The sequence below is a fragment of the Thunnus maccoyii genome, chromosome 7, assembly GCF_910596095.1.
Source record: "Thunnus maccoyii chromosome 7, fThuMac1.1, whole genome shotgun sequence".
Classification (NCBI taxonomy): Eukaryota; Metazoa; Chordata; class Actinopteri; order Scombriformes; family Scombridae; genus Thunnus; species Thunnus maccoyii.
In genome coordinates, this window is record NC_056539.1 from 22,437,364 (window position 1) to 22,461,666 (window position 24,303).

General features: G+C 38.7%; 1 protein-coding gene and 1 long non-coding RNA gene across 9 annotated transcripts in view; one reads left to right on the plus strand and one right to left on the minus strand.

Annotated features, from left to right (window-relative positions):
• LOC121899980 (cAMP-specific 3',5'-cyclic phosphodiesterase 4D-like) overlaps positions 1-24,303 on the minus strand; it is a 117,835-nt gene that overhangs the window by 52,625 nt on the left and 40,907 nt on the right. The gene's annotated exons all lie outside the window — the stretch shown is intronic.
• On the plus strand, positions 11,988-23,802 carry LOC121899987. 5 transcript variants are annotated; one of them, XR_006096849.1, is made up of 4 exons: positions 12,197-12,238; positions 15,087-15,259; positions 16,442-16,576; positions 23,531-23,802. It is a non-coding gene; the product is annotated as an uncharacterized LOC121899987 (long non-coding RNA). The 5 variants fall into 5 exon arrangements; XR_006096851.1 differs by lacking the exon at positions 23,531-23,802 and adding an exon at positions 17,332-17,419; XR_006096853.1 differs by lacking the exons at positions 12,197-12,238; positions 23,531-23,802 and adding an exon at positions 11,988-12,098 and having other exon boundaries at positions 16,442-16,913.

Here is a 24,303-nt window from a genome sequence, read left to right on the forward strand (position 1 = left end):
CCTCGTCTTACCCCTCCAAGCGTATAGGAGAAGCTACAGTGACTGCGAAATTCGCCGGTGTTTGGTTTGTCCATTCTGGGCTACTATAGAAACACAGCAGTGCAACATGGCAGCCTCCGTGGAAGGGAAGCTCTCTATGGAGATATAAAGGGCTCATTTTAAAGTAACCAAAACACAACGATTCTCATTTTCATGGGATTATGCACTTACTTACTTACTTACTTACTTACTAAGTTTTACTTACTTAAAACTTACTTATGAATATTATATTACATTTCTGCCATGTCCGTTCCACTAGATGCCACTAAATCTTACACACTGTGCCTTTAAAGTTTCAAACATTTCAGCTTCAGATAGAGGGACACTTGTTGCATGACAACAGTCACCAAACCACAAGTCACTACAACCACTTCCCTAAGCACCGCGTGAACGCTGCAAACTAAAAAGAGGATGCTGTATAAATTATTATTTTCTAAATTTGGTATAACTTGTTTATCATGTGGTTGGTGCAAATATTTGAAGTGCCTTATAAATACAATAAACTAAAGTAATACTAGAATAAATGAACTGACTTATGAGCCTGAAATAAAAGAATTAAAATATAATATTAATATGAATAGTCTGAGGACATCTGGATCTGTGGCCTTTTCTACCAGAGCTTCATGGCAAGATAAATCTTTGACCTAAGCGAGTATTTTGTTATCCACCAGGTTTTACTCTTTCATTCTTATAATACTTGTGAAGCAAGCATTTAGCATTTTGGCTGAAAAACTGTGCGAATTCAACACAACTGTTCCATAGTGCGTGCTATTTAAATAGTTTTTTGAGCTTTTACAATGCTTACAGTATTTATAAAGAGCTCAAGTGTATTAAAGGTGCTCCATAAATTAAGTTTGCCTAATTGAGGTTGTTCCACTGGCCTGACCATGTAATTGCAATGTCCCTGATTCGGGTCCAGCTGGGGACCTCTGTTGCATGTCACCCCTCGTTTATCGACCCTCATTTCATGTCACCTGTCCACAGTCCTGAGTCACAATACAGGCAAAAATGCCAACAAATAAACTTTATGCAAACACAGCAACTTTAAACAGCCTGTATGTTTTCGTGGTTTTATATGTGTGGTCACAGAAGGAAATTAATACCTAACACTTTTCTCGACCATTTAAGCTACACAGCAGCACTGGCAGAGTGGAAGAATTGGTTTCACTTAAAACCACACACAACAAGCACCAAAACATCAATATGGGTATCACAGCTCAGCACAGATGGCTCCATCTGCAGAATTATCTCAAACCAATACATATTGAAACAGCAGGCAGGAACAAGACAAAGGTGATGATAACAGGCTGATGTCAGAGCGTGAATTGAATCTAAAAATGCGCCCTGAAGTGGTTTGGACTGGTTGTGTGTATGTGCAGAGAAGGGATGAAGGACACTATCTGAGGCCTGAACAGCTGACAACATTGAGAAGTGTAAAGATTGCATGAGCAGGCAGCAGATGACATGACTGAAATTCACATGATGGATGATGTAAATGCGGGCGCTGTGTTTACAACCTGCTCCCTCTACGCAATTAGAGGCACAGAGCCAGGCAGGCAAACAGTTAGGGGTGTAGAGTGGAGGGGGGGAGGCAAACGCACCTGGGTTTCATATTTAATAGATATATGCATTATGTAAATTTGTAGCAAAAATGACAATGCCCACATTCTCTAAGTCTCTAAATCTATTTTTTTTTGTGAAAAAAGGTGAGTGATTATATGTTTTAACATTTAAAATGTGCTCTTTACCATCACCAATTATAGTTTAGAGCTTTTTTAAAAACTGTGATGACTTTCCCTAAAAAAATCCAAGTAAATATGACCCATGTGCATTCAATATACATTAATATATTGCAGGTAACTGAATCCCTGACCATGGTAGCGTAACTTCAAGCTACAGTATGCATCACAGACTTTCCTGCAGTTGTTTCAAGTCTTTATTGCACTCCACTTGCTTATCAGATTTTCCAGGATAAAATAATTGCTTGATTTTACTCTTTGACACACCTGGTGAGATTTGGTTAATTTTAATTACTTTTCTTTGAAAATCGGTTGTAACCTTGATTGGCGAGGGAGCTTTTGTCCTTATAGTTTAATAAGAATGTGTTGGTTGTGCAGGTTGGAGCATTAACTGTATTAATGAAGAGAGATGAGAAGAAGCAAAAGTGTGTGTGGTGTTTGTGGTTGGCTCTGTGCATGTAACCAAAATAACACTCACACTCTACTGTCAGCACACTCATAAATGTATAAGTATGTATTTGGTGTGAAATATCGTTTCCCAGGAGCCTACGGTGCAACAGGTGGACAGTGCAAGACATAAAAGGACATAAATTGAACAAATCTGTGCATAAGATAACATAGATGAGGACTGTAGTGAAAAAACAATATAAACTATAAGACAGTAGTGCAAAGACAATGTAAACTGTAAAACAAGACACTAGTACAAGAGGACAGTGTTAACTGTGAGATGGAGACTGTAGTGCAAGAGAGTAATATAGCTTTAAGTTACATCTACGAATATTGGAGCTTAATTTTTACTAATGTAGTTTCAGCGGCAGGTAGTTTTTTGTAAATATAGTAAACAGATTTAAAGTGCAATGTTTTTTGTGTCTGTGTGGAGGTTGTCCAGAGGGCTTATAAATCATAATTGTACTGGGAATATCACACTATATCATATTCTAATATCAACGTTCTTCTGTGCTTTCAAAGGCTCATAAAGGCCTCAGTTTTTATTTTCATTATTATCTTGTGTGTGTGCATGTGAAACTAAAGGAGGGCTAAAGTGAAAACCACAGGAATAAGACAACATTTCTGTTGCAAACAGCTTGCAGCCACATGAAAGAGAAGTTCTGAGCCTTATGGTGACAGCCCGTTAATAAAATCAAATGACTTAGGACAACATTGTTGAGATAGCTGTGGGAAACCGTTATTTCTTGGTGTTAAAATCTTCTTAAGAAGAAACAGCTGTCTGTAAGAGCAGCAATTACTCAGATCATAATGGCACACTGTGAGCGAGTCTATGGAAAATATCAAAACTTTTTTAAAGCTCATTAGACAATTTTCCACAGTGTACAGTGGCAGATTTGTAAACTTTCATAAACCTAAAAATAGATTTTTTTTAAATGGTGTTTACAGCCAAGACTGACAAATAAGGGCTTTAGACAGCAGAGTGATTTCCTTCCAGGCAGCTTTCTCTATGTTTCCTTAAATGACCTACCGGTCATGGTTGTGTACATGGAAAATCTATTTCCTAGGTCATTACCCGCCAGCACTGCTTTTTCCTTCACTGGTATGGTTAGTTTCAATTTTAAAAATCAAAAATGACTTCATAAAGTCGCTCTTTCGGTTCTGAAATGACTAATAATCTCCACATATCACAATACATCACAGAGTTCAGCAGATATCTTCAAACCATTCATGTTATCTGAGCCATAAAAAATTCTATTTAAACATTGTGGCAACTTGAACAAATTTAATCAGCTCCATCTGTTCTGACGTAAAGGAGACACATGCTGCCTGTTTTCAGTCATGAGGAATGAGTGAATAAATGAAAGTGCGGCATTTAACGTCAACCTTGTGTTTACTGTGGTGAGGTATCTTGAATCCCTCTGAACTCAGCTTTGTCTTTGCTAAACAGCAACCTCAGGTCAAAGACAAGCAGTCGATCTGCTGCTATAGGATCCTTTCTCCTCATTATTTGACCTGCGCCAGGCCTGCTGAATGCAGCGCTGAACACCTAAGGCACGAAACAACACCCTCTCTTTCATAACAGGAACAACAGGGTCCATTGAGATGACACCGGTCCCGACGTCAACAAAATCATGACTTCCCACAGTTACCTTCTCGTCAAACAATGGGGCTTTTTTTGCCACAGCAAACCCATGACACGCATTTTGATGACGTGAAAGCGCAACTTCTGTAATACTGGGACAAACCCCAATTACCTATCAGCCCCAGAAACAAATGCATGTTCTAGGAGTTTACACAAATTCAGCTGAGTCACAGTGTCAAAAAGCCTCAGAAGATGACAAATTTTCAGGACAAATGTTACATAACTCTCTTAATGAAATGTGACCCAAACTGTTCTATATCATTAACAGTACCTGGGTGTGTGTGCCAGGGTGAAGCGTCTCTGCAGGGCGATGCTACGGTTCATCAGGAGCCTGCGGAATAGCAAGGGAGAGTGACGGGGAGAGATTCGAGGAGAGCCACAGGGGGACATCCTGGGGGATCCACAGGGCGAGCTAGAGGTTGACTGCGGTTTCAGTTTGATAGGCAGACCGCTGCTGAGTGGGGAGGAATGAGCCTCCTCAAAGCTATCCCAGAAGGCCTCACTCATGCTGCCGTGTAAGGGTTTAACAAAACCTTCGTCTTACGCTGATCTCTTGTGCAGCCCTCTCGATGCTGACAGGTAGTCCAGGTGGTCCATCTCAAAGCAGCAGCATAAAATTCCGCGAGGGAGTTTATAAAATCTCTCTCGAGCTCATTTCATAATGACGCACTTCATACTCGGAGGCGCTTGTGGAAGTCTGTAAATTCTTCAAATCCACTTTTACTTTCTGGCGTTAGAATCTTCATCACCTTTCTCAACAGAGCTATCTGCCGGCTCCGTTGATGGACACGGACACGAGTGCAGGGAGTGAGCCCTCCCCTCCGCAGGAAGCTCTGTTTACATAGCTCTGAACCCTGCCTATATATGGCCAGGCCTGAATTATAGCGTTGTTAGCTCGTTCCACGGGTGTCTAGCTGTGTCCAGCACTCCCTTCAAGCAGAAGTAAACTGGCAACCGCCAAGCGCACCAGTTTACATCTGTTTCTTTCTTCAGCCCATCGGTGCACAAACACAGCTCTGCCTGTGGAGACACATGCCAGAGCTGTTTTGCATTGAGAGGCTGCAGCCAAGATAGATTTTCATTATGCTGGTCAGCGGGTCCCGACTCTGTCTAAAAACAGAGCCAACTTGAGATAATAGATAAGAGGAACCCTGGAAATGTCACTTAAACTTTTACTCATATCTCAAGTGAATAGTTCTTTCCCAAGGGGGCTGAGGGGTGATGGAAAAACAGAGATCAAGCAGAGTTTCATCTTTGACCCACATCGCCTCTACCCAAAACAAAACCTTGTGAATTCAGCCAAAATACACAAACTGAAGTCCTAAATCTGCTTGTACCTAAACATTTCCCTTGATAAGTATCATGCTGTGGATACAAGTAGTCCCTTCCTTACAAACAGTTCATGACCTCAGTCCATACACCTCAAATGTAACTTACATGTCTATTCCTGTCAAAAATCAAATGGACAGGTTCATGTTTATCACTGACAGGCTTAAGATGGCAGCAGAAAAAAGCAAATATGAGCCTTATACTGGAATATTTTCACTGTAATTGTGATCTGGAGACACATGCTTTAGTAAGAAGTGGTTAAATAAACATTTCTGTTTCAGTTTCACAACCCCTCCCCCACATCAGAAAACAGATCAAGAAACTATGAAGGATATGCCACATCTCAAATCTTTTTAACTGCTTCATCCATCACCGTTATCTAAAGTGTTTAAACTATTTCATGCTTTCATGCAAGATCTTCATTCTTTTTTTCAATCTCTTTCTGACCTTCTTTGTTATTAAGACGTTCACTGCTGTGCAGTTTCTGCACTGCAATTATCAAAGATCACCTGTCAATCAAACAGTGGGACCACAATGCCTTTTTGTTGATGAAGTTTCTGTGGGTGGTGCTTTGCCTTTGTTTGTTCAATCACAGTAACATGAGAGCTGCATACACCAAGTGTTTAGAACAGAAAATGTTAACAACCTATAGGTTAAATAACCCTTATTAATAGCAAAGTGCCATCGAGGGCTGAGTAATGTGATTAATACAATACAAACCCGCAATTATTACCTTTTAGTTATCTCTGCTAAGTATCTTAACATCCTTATGTAAATTTTAAAAATAAGCCCAACATTCATTCACTTTGTTTTAAAGTCTCTGTGTCACTTTGCATCCATTTTAATGAAGCTTTAAAGTAGTGAGATAGAAGGGCTCTTCAGCCCGAGGGGCCGACTGCCAAAGTACTGATTTAACTCAGGAAGGGTCAGGAGGGGTCACTGCAATGAGCTCTCTAACAAAAACACAGCTGTTGTCTGAGGTGCTGCCAAATGTGACCAGCAGATGGTGCCCACACACAAACACACTAACATGAAATACCAGCATGACATAAACTCAGGATCACAAAATGTCAAATCATCCTGTGGGATTTTGACTTTAGAACATTATTCTTATGATGTTTGGTCAAACATTTATCCACAGCAGCTTACAGCATCATAACAGTATGTCCAGTAAGGTGGCCCCAGCGCCTTTTAAACCTCTCATTCTGGAAACTGTCCACATCATCTGCTAACACAGTCTACCACTAGGCCTATGACTGAATGAAATATTGGCTGAGTGGGAAAAAAAAATAATTCAAAACACAAAAAAGTGTAGACTGCGTGGGCCCAGTCAATCAAATGTTGCCATTATGAGTCAGTGGGGAGAAAAGCCGAGGAGATGAATCCCATATCTTTTCTTAGTGACTAATGCTGGGATATGTGGAACTATTTATTCGACTGAGTCACATACCGTTCCTCCTCCCACCACCAACACCAGATCAAACACAAACACACATATGCACACAATCAGTGTTGGTTGAGGTGGGACACACACACACACACACACACACACAAATTCATTTTTAAATACACCAGCAAACCCATGTTAGATACCTGAAAGCCTTTGGAGTTGACAGTATGCATACTGGTTTATCCATTAAGCTCCAGTATTCATAGATGTAACTGCATCATAGTCTCTCACCTACTCAGCCAAGCACTTTTATTAAAAAGGGATGGAAACAACCTAACTACATAAATACAACATCATTTAATAAACTCATTTCTCTCTTCCTGAGCCAGCAGAAGCTCCTATTGAAAGGCTCTTTCTCAAGGCTGTGTTTTTAATAAAAAGAGATTTCCTTCTAAAGTGTGTGTATTTTCAGCCGTTGAGCTTCCATAATGAATGACCCTTCAGGTGCTTTGTGGTGCTGCAGTGGAGTGGATAACAGAGACCAATGCTTTCACAGTAGGTGATAGGATATTTGAGGTTATTTGGATTTAAGTGGATCTAGAAGTAGGCAGCAGTTCAACACAAAAACAATGAAAAACCTAAAAAGAATTTTCAAGGACAAAACTTGTAATACTCTTCTGATGCAGACTTAACAAAAAAGATAGATGATTAAAGCTACATACTACATACTTTTTTCACAATAAACACGCTAATTTTCTTTGCTTAACAGTGATGCTCAGGACATTTTGGAGTGTTAACCATTAGGGAATCGAGAACCAGTTCCAAATTGTCCAATCCATCAGATCGTATGCCTCTGAGCTTATCATTTCCTCTTATCGATGCCCAGACGTCGTGTTGACAGAACAGCCTCCAGACTGTCTACAGCGTGCACACACCACAGTTATATTTGGCTATCTTATAGTTCATCTTCAAATAAGGCAGCAGTTTTCAGCATGTTTTGATTTAATGACTAAATAATTACCTTTGCAAGATGAACGTGAACTATATTGTGAACTTTCTACGCCGCCACACAGAGACTAACGTTAGGGAACTCCAGTAGTAACAAACAAGATGAGACCAGCTGACCAACACACGCTGCAGCATTAAACAACGTAAACCAACTCTGAGGTGAGAAAAAGAAAAGAGAATAGAAAACAAGAAGAAAATAACTCAGAAACCCTGAGCCCGCTCAGCGTCTCGCAGCAGAGAGGCTGCTCTCTACTGCTGGAGACATGACGTTGACAGCACAGCGGAGCACTCTGCCTCGCCCTCTGTTTGTTCTTCTCATACAGGCAGGAGATTGTAAGATGCTTTCAAATTAATTAATTCATTAGTTAATGCGGTGAACTTGGCTGCGGACCATTGATCTTATCTATCAGTTATGTTTCATATATTCATCAGCATGCAAGGTCATTGATACAGTGGAGATGATAAAACAGTTACATTAACACTGAAAACCTGTGTAGGCCTACTTTTTGTTTCCACACAAAAAAATTGATCAGGAACCGATAAAGAATCGGACCGATAAGCAGAATCGTTAATGGCATTGGCATCAATAAAATCTTATATATTCCCATTCCTATTAATCATTTTATATGAATGAGACCTGTAGCTGTGGCCAGCAGTGAGATGGGAGTGGTTTTCAAAGTGAAGCCTTTAGCCAAAGAGTTGGAAATCACAACAACAACAAAAAAGCATGACGAAAATAAAACAGAACAAAACACAGTGCAGCTTTAATGTTCGGAAAATGGCGAAGTTCAGTTTCACCCACCATGGAAGTTATATTCAGCTTTAAATACAACACACACTGGCAGCATATGATGCAGGATAAAACACCCACACCCTTTGTTTTCTATGTAAGCCTGGAAGCGTCTCAGCACGCTATGATGTCCCACTCTCCTGTGTTGCAACAACTGTCCAGACAAACGGCTCTTTTATCAGTTTGCTTATTGCATCAGAACATCCTGGCTACGTACATTCAGTCTGGAAGGTCCGGTGTGTGCCAAATAATGCCCATCGAATAACGCAATACTACATGATGCAGCTGATGTGTGTTGCTGCCAACTGACGACACCGACAGCATCACTGCATACCAGCATGAGCCCTGATTTTCTCAAGGAAAGAACAATGATACTGAGCCTCATAGCAGGGCCAACATGGGCGCTGCTGGTTTCACAATTGGTCATTATGTTTAAAATTCATATTATTAAAACCTTAATCTTGTTTGCCACTGACCTTTCAACGGGCATCTAATCAGATTAAATCAATTTAACACTTAAACATGTTTTGACTTTTTTGCATTGTTCAGACTAAATACAGGACTGTATGTCTAGGCAGCCTTATGATTGATGAGAGTTCATCAAGATGAATGACAGATGCCAGGGTGTTAAAAGGGAAGGAGGCTGAACAACTGATACTTTCACTCCATCAAGGAGAAAAATGGCTTAATCTAATTTATACACAAGATTAACTTGATTACAGCATCCTGCTTACACAAAGAAATTTTTCAGCACAACCATCAAATTCAGCCTTTTCACTGCGAAGATGTATCTACAGCATTATCTATTAATGTTTTCTCAGAGAGTTTCATTACTGGTGGCATTTAAAAAATGTACATCTGAACATCCATTAGTTAGTGTGTATCTTAAAGCACAGATGAACAGACATTTTGACAATTTAAATAAAGGTTAGCACCCCCCAAAAGTTAACAATACACAAAATATCTACTGGAGCTACTGTAAGAATCGATTATACAGTATTAAAACAATAACAGTTCAGAGCGCCCTGGCAGCCAAATGGTTAGAGCACAAACAACAACAATGCCCCTGGTTCGACTCCGGCTTGGGACCTTTGTTACATGTCATACCCCTCTCTCTCTCTCTCTCTCTCTCTGTTTCCTGCCTCGACTATCAGCTCTCTATTAAAGACAAAAAAATGCCTATAAACATATGTTAAAAAAACAAAACAACAATAATTATTCAGCTGCTGCTTCTAAAAGGCTTCTTTTAGCGACCTCTGGAAGCTGTTACTGTCTCTGCCACATACACATCTGTTTAGAGAATACTGTCACTGTAGACAATATCTGATATTAAGTTTGATTTTCAAAGCAACATGAATCATAGCTACCCACAGTCAACAATTAGCTTATTCCAATTATGAACTCCAAGATATCTAATCCAATGAGATGAAATCAGTAATAAAAAAAGAAATAATGCATTATCGCTGGATATTTACCCAAATTTCATTATAAGGAACTGAGAGTTAGAGACACATAACCGAAGACAATTACAGCCACTATGGGTGGTGCAATCCACACTGATGAAATGATTAATAAGAATCAATTAAAATTAAACATGCATGCACTGTAACTTAAGTGTCAGGCAAACATATAAACCAACGAAAAGTGCAGAGTATCTCACCAACAGGAGAAGGATTAAGAACAACCTGTATTTTGGCAAGTTTATAATTTTTGGATAAAAATGGAAATCCATAGAACAATAAACTATATCAAGGTGCTAGATTTACTAGCCCAACATGGCATTTTATTCGCCCCGGGCAATCGGGCAAGCCTATTGCTGAACTATGTCTCAACGATTATATTTGATGGGTGCTTGATGGGGTACCAGATAGCAAAATTGTTGTGGCCCAGGTCCGGCCCACACCCGACACTTTTGGCACTTTCATCCGGCCCACAAACCGCTCCTGTTTCCCAGATCTGGGCCACAAGCAAGCTATACGTCAACAAGAACAAACCAGATAAACCAGAACTGGCCCACATCCAGAATACACATACCTGAGAGCACCACATCTTTACCAAAAAAGGCCCACATTTGATATGGGATATTTGGGCCATAGTTGCTATTTTACAGGCTAGCAGTGCTACATCATTGCCTGAAGTGGTCCACTTCCATATGCTATCTGGGGTGCTGCACTTGGACATTGGCTATGGCACCTCTTGCCCTTAGATCAATTATCATTCAACCAATTATCCAATTATGACAACTGTACACCTGCTCGGGGTTGACTATATTTGTATTTGCCTTTTTTTTTTGTACTTGCCTATTTGTCTTTGTCCATTTTGGCTCTGATGAAGACACAGTGGTGTTAAAATGTTGGTTTGTTTGCACTATCAAAGGTTGCATATCTATCAGTGTGTTCCAGTCCTTTTTTTCTCAAAAGTTTGTTGTCCTTGTTCAGAAAAAAACACCTATTTCAGCTGCACATAGCTGGAAGATGAACAGAGAACCACTTTTCACCTAAACTACTGCATGTCAAGCTTTGGCTATGCAGGCAATGTTTGTTACTAGGAAAATATGATGCTAATTTTAGTCTTTTTTAATGCACATTTATGACAATAAGTATAAAATATCACCAGATTTATACTTTAACACGATTTTTTTTAACATAGCAACACAAAAAAATTTATATGTTCCATCTACTGTGTATACTTGTTGCACCCTTTTCTACTAGTTGCTCATAACATTGATGTGGGAATTTATGATAAATCTGCTGATAAACTTGAAAAAAGTATACATGTTAAATACCTACATTGTAATGAAAATGTAAAAGGTAAAGGAGGAAAAACAGATATGATTAGGTTTCAGAGTGAAGAGAGATGCACAGAGTGATGGTAAACCTGTCCAGATGGAGCCATCAAGTCCCAGCTAGCTCCTGGGGAAGCAGAGCCAGGAACATGAAGAGGCTCATTCTGGACAACTTCCTCTGGAAAAGGCCAAGAGCTGGGATCAAAGCCAGCATCCTATGTTGTAGAGACTCTCAGCAGGCTGTCGACACGTTCCTGCTGGTCAAATGACTGCAGATCACATTCCCCCATTTATATCCGTCTATGTTCATCTATGTTCAAATGTTTGTGTTTGGGTCACTAAATGATAGACTGGATCTAACACCACAGAATATCAATATTAAACACTAATTAAAGACAAAATTTCAAAAATATTTCAGCACTTTTACTTCACTGCACACCTGAGTGGTAAAATATGTGAAATGGTTTTTAAGTCTTTGGTACATTCAAACTGAGCACTTTTATATTTAGATTAACGTTCCATTTGTGAGGCATGGATTTCATGCTAAAAGTATTAAAATTAAGGATTAGTCATTCATTAATTTAGGACAGTCGCTGCAAAGGTTACTGTTCATTCAAAATGACTCATTCATCATATTTTGCAGTCAGCATTCAGGGTTGAAAACCAATTATGATGCTAAAGATAATCGAAAATTCACAAGAAACACAACACTGAATGTTTAGTCTCAATACAGCAGTGATCTGAAACAAAATCTTTCTACCGCCTCACAATTTTTCCTGATGAAGATTGAGTGCACTGCGAGGATCTATGAGGTAGAACATAGTGTTTCCCAACGAGAGCCAACGAGAACCCCCCACCAGGCCAAAAAAATGTATTTAAATGCCAAAAATAACGCCATTTGATTCTGAGCAGCGCTGTGCTGAAACGTGAGTTAACGTCTGTGTTGTTGCCTGAGAAACTCTTGGTAGCTTAGCTCCTTTTAAGGAATAGGGCAGTGAGTGAGTGGTTGAGCGAGAGAGCGAGTGGCAGAAAAGTGACGGTGAATGCGAGCAGAGCAGAGGAAAAGGTTAGCAGTAAGTTGTCAATCTGACAGTAAATATACAGTACAGACTACAGTGTGTCAGTTAATAAATGCTGCAGCTTGTCAAGACCAAGAAAAGTCACATCTGTTGTTTCCCCAACTGCTGGAAAAGTGAAGGGGGTTAGCTCTTAAGTTAGCAACAATAGGTTAGCCTAACCTGCAGACGCTAAATGGAGAAATGTGTGGCTGCTGAGTCTCGACACACTTGAAGGCAAGGTGTGTTGTTGTCCTTCATCAAGCCACTATTACAAGTGATGTTGTCTTTAAACAAATAGTAACTGAACTGAAAAGACAAAGAACAATGGACATCAGATGAAAGAGACTCAGAGCTTGGCGCTTGTTAACATTGTAAATTTATTTATCGCTATTATTAATGATGTATTGTTGCTGATGATGTTTTATTATGTTACTGATTAAGACTGATGATTGTATTGTCTTGTTGTTGATTGTGTGTTTTAGTGAAGCTGTTTTCTTTACTTTTATGTATATATAATTTCTCCCTGTGCAAAACTTAAAGTATATTTAAAAAGTTAAAGCACCGACCTTGCTAACATTGTAATTTATGCCCTGTATTTATTATTGCTGATGATGTATTATTATCTTGATGTATTATTATTGTTATTGTTAATTATGTATTTTATTGAAACTGTTCTCTTTACCTTTATGTATTTTTCCTTTGCAAAAACTTAAAGTATGTTTAAAAAGTGAAACACACCCCGCTAACTCGAACCAAAACAATCGATAGCTTACTGGGAACATTGAGCGGCTAACATTGGGCTAACATTAGCTTCTTTAGCTAAATTGTGCTAACAGGGCAGGTATTGTTATTAAGTAACATTAAACTTACAGAAATACTGCGACAATAGTCTGACTCAGTCTGAGTACTCAGGACTCAGAGTCCCAGAACCAGGGAGAGCAGCAGGTGAGTGAATTGTCAATCAATGCCCACGAGCCAGACATGAAAGCTACTATAAGTCTTCAGATTGAGACCGTAATGACTAAATTATTGACTTAGTATTTCTAGAGAGAGGTTGACGCTTTTTGAATGAGAGTCAATTGGAGCCTGGGATTTTTTGGAGCCAGCATCTAGCGGCCATCGGCGGCAGTTTAAGAGACTTGGCGTTGGCTTCAGCCTTAAGCTGTGGTAGTTGCTGCTTGGTTCAACACCACAGATGGAAAAATCTGGGTAAAAGTAATGCTGTTTGCTACCTTTAAAAATCCCAACTGCCGTACAGAAACATTATCAAAACAACAAATCTGCAGTCATGTGTCACCAGCGTTTTACTCGTGAGAAGCAGAAGTACAATGAATGGAACTACATCAATTATACAATATAGTTAATTAATAATTAATGTAGTAATTAATTTAATCAAATTACATGTTTGCTATCATTCATTCAAACTTGATTTTTTTTTTAATTGACAGCCATTTGTACACAGGGTTGATCATGCAACCAAATACCACCTCCTACTCCAACTAACTAACAGCCTACAACTTGTAGTTGTGAGTTATCGTCTCAGCTCATTGAGCCTTAATTAGTAATTTCTTTGAAAAAAAAAAAAAGGATTTGCATTATGCTGTTTCAGGGTGTGGAGGACTTTATCACAACTGACACTAATAACATTCTTAGCTGCAGATTTATGCAGCAGGCTCTGCCACAGAAAAACAACATTAAAAACAGTAATATTTCTCTGAGTCTTCTCTGAGTTTTTCCCATGAATATAAAAAACAGTGTGCCACCCATCTGAGGTATAAGCCTGAAGTACAGCACTCCAATAAGACAAGCAATCATATATAAGGGCTGTCCATGTTTCTCATGAAACCTGTTGGCAGCTCTTAGAATTGTTGTTTTTTGTTGTTTCACCAAAGCATTTATCATGTCATATATCAAATAACAAATGCTGTTAGTGCATGAAAATCGTGACTATGCTTAGCAATTTTAAAAACAAAGGTTTATGATGCAATAGATGAATCTGGCAGCTGATATATGTGTTTAACTCTCAAGTTTCGCTGTCATTACTGCTGTGGCAGAGTGGGACACATTTACATATTTTGTACAGTGAAAGCAGAGATGTTTGGGTATTGGCAGATGAAGGTAGCCTGTGTGGCTGTGAAAGTTATTCAGTTTCAAAGCACTAGTCTGAAATTAATCATGACACAAGCTTCTGTCAACCTCCACAGTATGAAAGTGAAAGTGTTGTCTGGAGCAGCTAATTAAACCCAGCATGAATTTCTTGCCGGTTTATGATTTAAATCATCAAACTCTATGATTTCTTGCATTGTAATGACCGGAAATGTATAATTTAATAAAAAAAATGGAAACACATGATGGTGGAAAGTGGAATTACGGCCAGGAAAGGGTCTCTAGCAAGAGAAATGCTATGTAGCGCTCACCATCACTGGACCCTGTGTAAGCAGATGTTTTATTTGAGTTTTTACTGATCCCTGTTTTATAGATTCTAACATTTATTTTAAAAGGTGCAGTGTGTAAGATTTAGTGGCATCTGGTGGAACGGACTTGGCAGAAATGTATGTTTTCATTAGTGTAGTGTTTCAACAAGTTTCATCATATAACCAGCTGTACATGATCTCCTGGACAGACCTCTTAATAAAGGTGGATCCTTTACAGTGTTATAACAGTTTACTGGTCAGGTGCCACTGCAGTAATGATGACTAGTTTACTTCCGCCTACAACCTGCGTTCATCTATACACTACAATACAAAACTACATTACATCATTCTAAAAGAAATTGTGTCCTATTTTACTAAACTGTCTATTAGCAAACAAGCTTCAGTAGAATAAGCACCGTCAATGTGTCTCAATTGTTTACAGGTTCAACTGACCTCAACTCTTGGATTGGGTGATGTGGCTCTGCTAATGAATGCCTGGGCCTGACTGTCAGCTAGAAAAAGCCATCCCATCCCTCATCACACTGCATCAGATCTAACTGTCTGTCAGGGTCTGCTGCATCTCCTAGGCAACTGGGAGCTCCTCGATGGCAAACAGTATGTTGTTATTCAAACAGGACGTCTGCTGAGGCTTTACTTCCACTTGGTGTCCTTGGTTGCCTCTGAAGCTGCAACCACTAAGCTTGTGCTGTTAAATGCATTTGTAATAAAAAAGTACTGTAAACAGAAGTTGAAGATGGAGATGCAATTTTACTCTATATGACTCAATCTGCTGTTGAAAGAAAAGAACAAAAGCACTGCTCTGCAAACATTGCCTTGTTTTTATAAGAAACTGTTCCCGTGTTGGTTTTATCAACAAACACTCCTTGGCAACACTGCTAACAAAACCAAGAGGCAAAAGTAAACAGTCACAAAGGTTTGAAGGGAAACACAAACAACACGTGGACGATGTGGTCTGATACGGTCGAGTCGTCACTATTCTCAGGGTCAAGTCTGACAGGGGATGAGAGATGACATCATCCCCTAGGAAAAAGACAAACAACAATCCTTTTGCTAAATTGCCATTCCCTAAATCTACTGCCTTTGTATTTTTAAATAGGAGATGTGAGTTAAGATATCACAGCTTTGTGAAGGCATATTTTCAAGTGATCTTTGATTCTTTCTGCACCATTTGACAGCAGTTAGTTTTGTTTTTGCCATTTATGGTCATGAACCTGCCTCACATAGGCTTGACAGACGTATTTCAATGAGTGTAATTTAGCATTTAAGTAAGTGTCCTGGAGTCAAGATCATAATAATAGTGGACAGTAAAAGTGATTTTCTAAGCAAGAAGTGTTTCACACTTGGGACACACTCACACCACTCCACTAAACTATACAGCATAATTTTGTCCTCTCGTATATTATACAATAACATGAAATACTACTATGTACTTCTGTTCCTGTCAGAGTGTGAACTTTGTCAGCCTGCCTTGTTAATAAAGTGTTATAAAAGTTATGATACTGAAATCAAATTCTGAATATTATTGCAGTAAGACATGACACCCATGTTAACACCCTCTGTCCTAATGATGTGTCAGCCTCTCAGCAGCTCTGCTCTACAAAGGCAGCGCTAAGAGTGTAAAAAAGGCCTTTTCTGTAAAGCTATACGACTTGAAAATGTGATGTTTTGTTGCCTTAGCAAGTGATGCAGTCAGTGTTCATCCTATTATATACTTCTTACCTAACCTATCTCATTTTAAACCACAAATTCACATTACAGCTCTTCTGTTTTTCACAGCAGTCAAGATATCCATCTGTGATTCACTGATAGAGGATCGACTTCCCACTACCAGCATCTCCAAATCCACCAGGCGGTTTTTAAGCCCCACTCAGCTGACCAGAAAGTCAGACCTCCATGAAAACATATCACCTGGTGAGAAAAGATGGGCTGGGCTCCAAAAGAACAAAAACGGCCTGCACTGAAAACCTCTCAATCAATAATGTTCCCAACGTTTTCATTACCTCACCCCTCAGTTTGGCACCAGGACAGATTCAGTGGCCCAGGAAGTAGATTAAAACATTTCTGTGGCCATTTCTGAGATTTAATTTGTTTGATAAAAATATGACTGATTTATGTTATAGCCTGTCCTGTCCTATGTCTGAAGTTTTCATACACAGACAACATTCAAACACTGACTGTTCTCTGTACAATTAGCAGTTTTTTGTGCTTAATTTTTCAGCACAAAATGGTGAAAAGGGTGGCTTTCTATCACAATACCACAGGAAAGTGCTTAGTAACATAAATTAATTGTGAAGAAATTAAATAATCACATTGAAGTCAAGGCATTTTTTTGTCCTACACCAGGTAAAATGTTAACCATGAAACATTGAGCACTGTAGCATTAAGATTAAGTCACTTTTAGTAATTATTTAGTAACTTCAATTCAGAAGACCTGAATTATTAGATCTGCTGTAGTTCTTACAGTATTGGGACCAGTTTGGGGTATTTGCCATAATTAGAAACTGCATATGTTCTTCGCTGCTGGGAGGGGATGTGGAATAATTCGACACTGGATAGTGAGGAAAGTAACACCAGTATGTGTTACTAAAGCTGAGGAGTTTTCATTTACACATGTCCAATCTGCTTCTGTTTCCACCCTGCTTCACTACATGTTTGATCATCGGCAGCACTGAGAACAGCCTGACAGGTGGTCCAGACAACCTTCAAGTTATCTGGGAAAGTTTTCAAGAGAATGCGTCATCGTATATGTAAACAATATGCACTAGACGGTTTAAAAATGTCATTAAAATGTGACTTTTTCAAAATACAGTTACAAGATTTATCTAAGCTTCTCCAATTCAAGGCAAAACAAAACATAGGATTGGCCTAAATCTTGGGTAGGATGGAAAATATTGTGTGGAGAAAACAAATAAGGAAACAAGGTATGTAACGCAAAACATACCTGACTGAATTACTGAGGCCTTTGAGCGCCATGTACTGGTCTATCGTGAATGTCTAACTTATCATCTCACTCATATGTGATGTTTTCCATCTATCAAATTTCATCCTGTTTTCAAAACTACAATTTTTGCAAACACTCTCCTTAGAGACTAGTATCATACTCTCTCTATATTATTCACACCAAATAAACTGCGGGAAAGGTTAAGCATCCATTCACAAGACGCTGCAGGGAGGAAGAGCTAATCCAATACAAGGGGGAACTCAGGGATGAGCAAACCTTTTGACAGTCCCAAGGGTGGCGGTTCATTGATAATGTTTCAACCAGAAGGTCACACTTTTGTTCCCCATGCTGTATGAAGACCCTGGGTGAGAGGCTGGTTGTCACCAAAAGGTCGGAGCATTAGGGGGTTCTCAGCCTTTTGGGAGAACGATTTTTATTCCATCGGCAATTTCTCTCCCATGAAAGTTAAGAAATACCATGACATTTTAAAAGCTTGATGTGCTATTTTTCTTCATCTGACATCTGTAACATTAACGGGAAAAGGTTTCTACATTAATCTTATTTGTTATACGGCACAGTTTATTAGCATTGTGTGCATTTCATATTCAAAACATTACAGGGTCATATGAAACATTGCAGTGAAGGATGTTACGGGTAGAAAGTCTTCTTCTGAGAGGGAAGTACTCATTTTCAGAGGGGTGACCTTTAAATTTTTGTAAAAAATGACCAAAACTTTACTTAACCTTTATCTAATCATACTAGTTAACTAACCAAAGTTGTTTTATTTGCCTAAGTCGGTGTTAAGGACAAAACATAACATTTATTACCAAGCCTTTAAACCAGGAAGTAAAGATGACAAAATTAGTAAAAGCAGAACAAGAAATCAATTAATTAATTGTTATTGGAGACATTTCTATGAGCTAATGAATAGGCCACCAATGCAATTAACTTCTTTTCAGTAACAAACTCGTGATTTTGAGTTTCTGGCTGATGCCCGACCTGTTATTTACCATTTCCTAGCACTCCTTGGTACAACTTGCCCTTAAAAATGAACATAACCACAGTTTCTACCAAACCACCGGCCACTGTTTGCTCAACATGTGATAGATATTCTGCCATGGACTCAACATACCAGCTGCTGCCACTTAAGCAGTTATCCCCGCCTTTGCCATCATGCTGCATGCCAGCAAGGCCAGATGGAGTGCATCCAGTATTTTTCAAGCTTTGTGACTTGAACGAGTGTCAGGATTTCACTGAAAAGAGGGCTTCATGAATCAAGATTAGAGACGACTTCCTATCAAAGGGTTGAAGTATTTCCTTCCTTCTTCATGGCTCAGTTTTAAGAAAAGCTATTTGTATAGACTGTTGTTGAGTTCACCGGGTTCACCTTATGACTGAGAGTGTTGGTTTTTCAGGGGATTACAGTATAGTGTGTTTGTGTGTGGTGTGGCACCTGAAAACCTCATAGTGTAAATGAGTGAAAAGAAAAGCGAGAGACTTCCCTCTAGAGACCTAAGACTGAAAAATCCTACAAGACACAAACAGCCATTACCTAAAGGGTTAGACACTGCAATCTACTCCCCATTAGCTACCTGAGCTCCCTTGAAATGCTCATGGACCGTTTCAAAGCCGATGACTTTGACCCTGATGTTCAGCCGCAGTTGAATTCAGGGACGGAGAAGCAGGAAATATGTCGTCTCTGAAGAACCTTGTAATCATTGTCTCATGATCAAATCATAGTCTGTCATAGTTGTGAAATTAATTCAGTTTAATGTCATTCAGTCCATTATTTCTGTGGAATATTATTGTTATGATTATTATCATTATCATATCACTGGTGGGAGGAAACCTTCTGTATGGTGGCACAGCTTGCTTCTGGAGGGGATACAGATAAGTTGAAGTTGGCAACTAATCATGGAAGAAGACAACAGAAGACGTCTACTGATCCTCTCCCAGAGATAAGAAACAATCCACAGAAAACAAACTCGTGCGTGACAGTGCTGAATTATTATTCACACAGATTAATTATTGCTCATCAAATGAAGAGCCCTCAAGAAATTACATTGTTTTCTGGTGACAAAAGCCAGCTGACAGTAATCAGCAGGAGCACAATGTAATGCAAAACTTCATTTTTGGATTTCCATAAACCTTTTAATCACATACAGATTCAAAATACATGTATAAGATTTGGTTTCAGTAATTTGTGTTCAATCTGCAGAGTGTCATTATTGTATATGTTGTTAATACTCCACGTCATGTTAAAATGTTTTTTAGTTAATAACAACTGAATCTAAATTTTGCTCTTTAGTTTAACAGTCTATTTTTGTGTTTATCAGATATCCAAATCGTGACTATACAGATAAGAACTTAATTAGATTTGATCAACAGCATCTCAACCCAGGGACACGACGCACCCTTCCCTTTACAGCAACAGTTTGTGATTTAGGCTGCTTAGGTGGGTGTATTTTAACATACAAATCTTGCCTAATACAGCCTTAATTCTGTTAGGAATAAATGAAAACATAAATTATTTCTTTAATCACATTAACACAATCTCTTGAGGCAAAGGGCTACAGTTTTGTCTGATTACTGTAAGTGCAGAGCTTATAACACAGACAGCCATTAGCAGTTTCACATAAAGCAACTATAGAGTTGCAACGATTAGTCAACTAGTTGATCAAAAGAAAATTAATCAGCAACTATTTTGATAATCAATTCATTTTTTCAGTCATTTTTCTAGCAAAAAAGCCACAAATTCTACACTTCCAGCCTTTCAAATGTGATGATTTGCTATTTTTCTTTATGATATGACACTAAATTGAATATCTTTTGGTTTTGGACTGTTAGTCTGACAAAACAATTAAGCTGAAGGCATCAAAATGACCTCTGAGAAATTGTGAATGCTATTTTTTCACTATTTTTTAACATTTTGCTGGCTAAATGATTAATGGAGAAAATAATATGCAGATTAATCAACAATGAAAATAATCAGTTAATAATTAGTTGCAGCCCTAAGCAACAACAACAACAACAGTTAATACACATTTGTTTTGATACATTAGTATAATGTAGCACAGGGCAGCGTCATTTTTTTTGCAACAAACTAAACAGTAGCTACTCGAGAACTGGTTCCAAAAACCATTTAAATTTTTTGTAGACATAAAGAGATAAACAGCTCCGCAGGGATACAATGTCCACTTATAATTTATTGCAGGTTTACTGCACCATGGTGCAATAAATTATGAGTGGACAGCAGAGCCCTGCAGTGTGTGAGCTGTTTATCCGTTTATTTCAACATTTGCTCACTTCCAGACCAGCACCTGCCCTCCACAGTTTGGACGTGTGTGCATACTACAAGCTTATTTTTGTGTAGACAGAAACAAATTAACCTCAAATACTCAAATTACTGTGAGTTAATCATCTTCTGATACAATTTCAGAAGAAGTAATTTATTCATAACAGGCTTATTACTAACAAGATGCTAACGTTTGAGTGTTTGGCTCTTTATATAGTCTGGTCTCACAATAAACTACAGCACAGAGACACAAGTTATTACTGTAATACTTCACTAGTAGTGCTTAAGTTTAGATATTTAGACCAATATTCTGCTGCTTATGTCACCTTTTTCCTTTTAAAATATGTTTTACAAGACAAAAAGAAAACCAACACAAGACGTGAGATGGGAGGAACTAACCGTCTCCACCATGATCTCATTTGTTTCTGGCTTGTAAACTAATATAATTCACATAATTTGGCAATGATGTGACGATGATTAACATGCTGTAACAGGTTTATAACACCAACAGGGAGATGACTGTTTGCTGCCGTGCAAGATGGCCAGGCGTTCCTGCTTAAACAACAAGATGAATCCCATTCTTTGCTTGTGTCTGACTAATCGTTACTGAGATTCCCCTTGACTCAACACAACAACAGATCTTTATCAATGTGACGAATCAGGGTCATTATGGCTACCGCCTCCTGTTTGCTCCTGGAATGGATCTGTTGTCCTTGCTTCTCATATTACTGGTCAAACTAAAGCAATTACAGATATTACAGATTTGTTTTTTTTCTGTGTGAGGTGGTGGTGGTGGTGGTGGTGGTGGTGGGGGGGTGGGGGGATGGGGGGGGGTGAAGGCGACTAACCTGTTGCCAACAAGCAATCGGCAGGTGGAGCGGCAAGTACTTCAAAAATAGCTGCATTTAAATAAATTGCTTATGCGTCTCGCAGTGCTAGATGTTGCTGTCAGTATGAAGAATATAGTAAGTCTTCTTTATCCTTTTTTGGTGTTATCCTCTGTAGTCTTCTCACTGTATATACTGTAGACTCGTGTGTATAATCTACTGTCTTTAGGCAGCAAATAAACACTTTGCCATTAAACCTGTAAATCCAAATCCTGCCAAGTTGAGGTTAAGGAAAGGTTTACAGTTGTCCATAGTGGCTACTTTCATTGTGTTGTGAAATCAGGAGGTAAATATAGAGAAGATTTCAATTTTCTTGGCCAATTCCAATTTAAATATCTGACCTGCCGATTCTGATTTCTGCCGATTCCAATTTTCTTTCTATATAAGAAAAATAATTTTCTTTCTTTATATATTTTCTTTCTTTCTTCTTTTAGTTATATTATAGTTCTTTCTAAGAACTATAATCGACAGCATACACAATTGAAATTCAATTGTATGTTCATTACCTATTTAAATAACTTACATTTTTCTTCTTGAAATTGGGCATGTTCACCACAGTGATGGTTTTTTTAAGTGTCTAAATAAGTTAGTTGTTCCAAATGTTTTCAAGGTTGTTCCTCCACTGCTTATTCTGGACTTAAGGTATTACAAATTACAAGCTTTGTGTCTTCACTCACGCTGAAGAACTTCCACACCAACGTGCATGTTGTGTGTGTTGTCTGTGCCACAGCAGCTGTGCATGCATCGTGAACCATAGTGCAGCTATATGCGGAAAATATAATCTGCAAAAAATCAGATATATCAGACTGACCAGGCCGGTCACCGGTCATAGCCGATTAGCTGAAAATATCTTTCTGACACCAATTCAAAGCATTACAACAATCCCAAATTTATGTTAATTTTAGAGTAACATAATGTATTATATAAAAGATGCTACTGTGTTAACTTTGAACTTTGTCACCTCTTGCATCATCTGTCAAATGATTAATGTCTATATATGCTGTACAGTTAACAGAAATACAGTTAAGCACTAGATGACTTCACAGGACCCATGACTCGAGTCAGGGAGAGTCCAAATTATATTCAGTCTAATCAGGTCTGGGCAAAGTCCCATTCTTTTTCCGCTGAGCCAATATCTCTAATACCCGAAGAGATACAAGCAATCTCGCTATTAGCACCAATCTCATGGTGCATCATAACCATCAAAAGATTAAAATGAGGTGAGACAGATAATGGAGACTGTGAAGTGCAGAGCAAAATGACATGTATTTCACTCTTTTTGACTGAGGCGGCTCTTTAATTGGTGGTGCATCACGCGGTCGCCATTGTTGGTGTTCTGTGTCTCTTCGGTTCAACCACATTCTGGATTGGATCTAATTATTGTATCCTTGTGTCCATTTCATACTTGGTCTGACTAACCTCGGGTCAGTTTTACAGTGGGTCTCTTCTTTTTAGATATTTTTATTCATGCATGTCAGGTTTGGTTTATTCAAATCAGCTCCAAACTTTTCAACTTGTGATGACCTCTAATATGTACCATCAGTTTACAAGGTCCTCTTTTTACTGTACTGTACCACTATTTTCCACTTTTCATTTATTTGTTTTTCATTTTACGGTTAAAGGAATATTACTTTTAGAGAAGTTTGTGGTCCATGAATTATTTTAAAAGTTTAGAATTTAGTTTAGTGTGTGGTGGTCCTTTGGCCTGTTCTTATAGTCTGTCTGTTGTTTCTATAATGCAGCAGGAACCCGGATGATGGAGAGCCGATCATCCTAGTTGGAAGCACCCGGGCCCGGTGACCGGCATTTCTGGCCAAGAGGCTCTCTTCCCCCCTGGAACATTGTTGCTTTGTTTTCAGCCATCCTACATCTTTTCCTCACACATATTACACTCATGCATACACGCACCCTCACCACTGACTTTACTAACAATCACGTCCCATTATATTCTTAGTTTGTTTTGTGTTTACTGTTGTACTTTTTATTTATATAAATTACTCATTATTTGCCTTTAGCTTGCATCCTCTCTTTTGTCATGACTTCAGGTGGTGACAAGTGTCGCCCTCATTCTTACTCACTGTATATGGGACTGTCAGTGACTTTGTAGCCACCATTATGAAACCAGCAGATACGGAAAGCTGATCATAAATTCTAAAGTGAATTTTGCATGATAACTAAATCTATTTCCTGAAATTTTTGTGGTAGTGTTGATGATAATCTAGGTTTTTAATATAACAGCAATTTGGAGAAGTATTGGCACAGGTGTGTGCCATTTTAGAGCTCTATAGTTTGACATGAGAAAAATATTAACAAGGGCAAAGTGCAATTTCCCCTCTGTCTCACCACTTTGAGGAGCACTAGAACAAATGAAATCAGATTGATGCTTCAGCCTCTGACAAGAGTAAGGTCACTGCAAGGGCAGGAATACAAATGTCTATTCTATTCACTATGTATTGTTTGGTAATTTATCAAGGTTTATCAAGAGCTACTGCATTCATTTCTCTGAGCTTTTGTA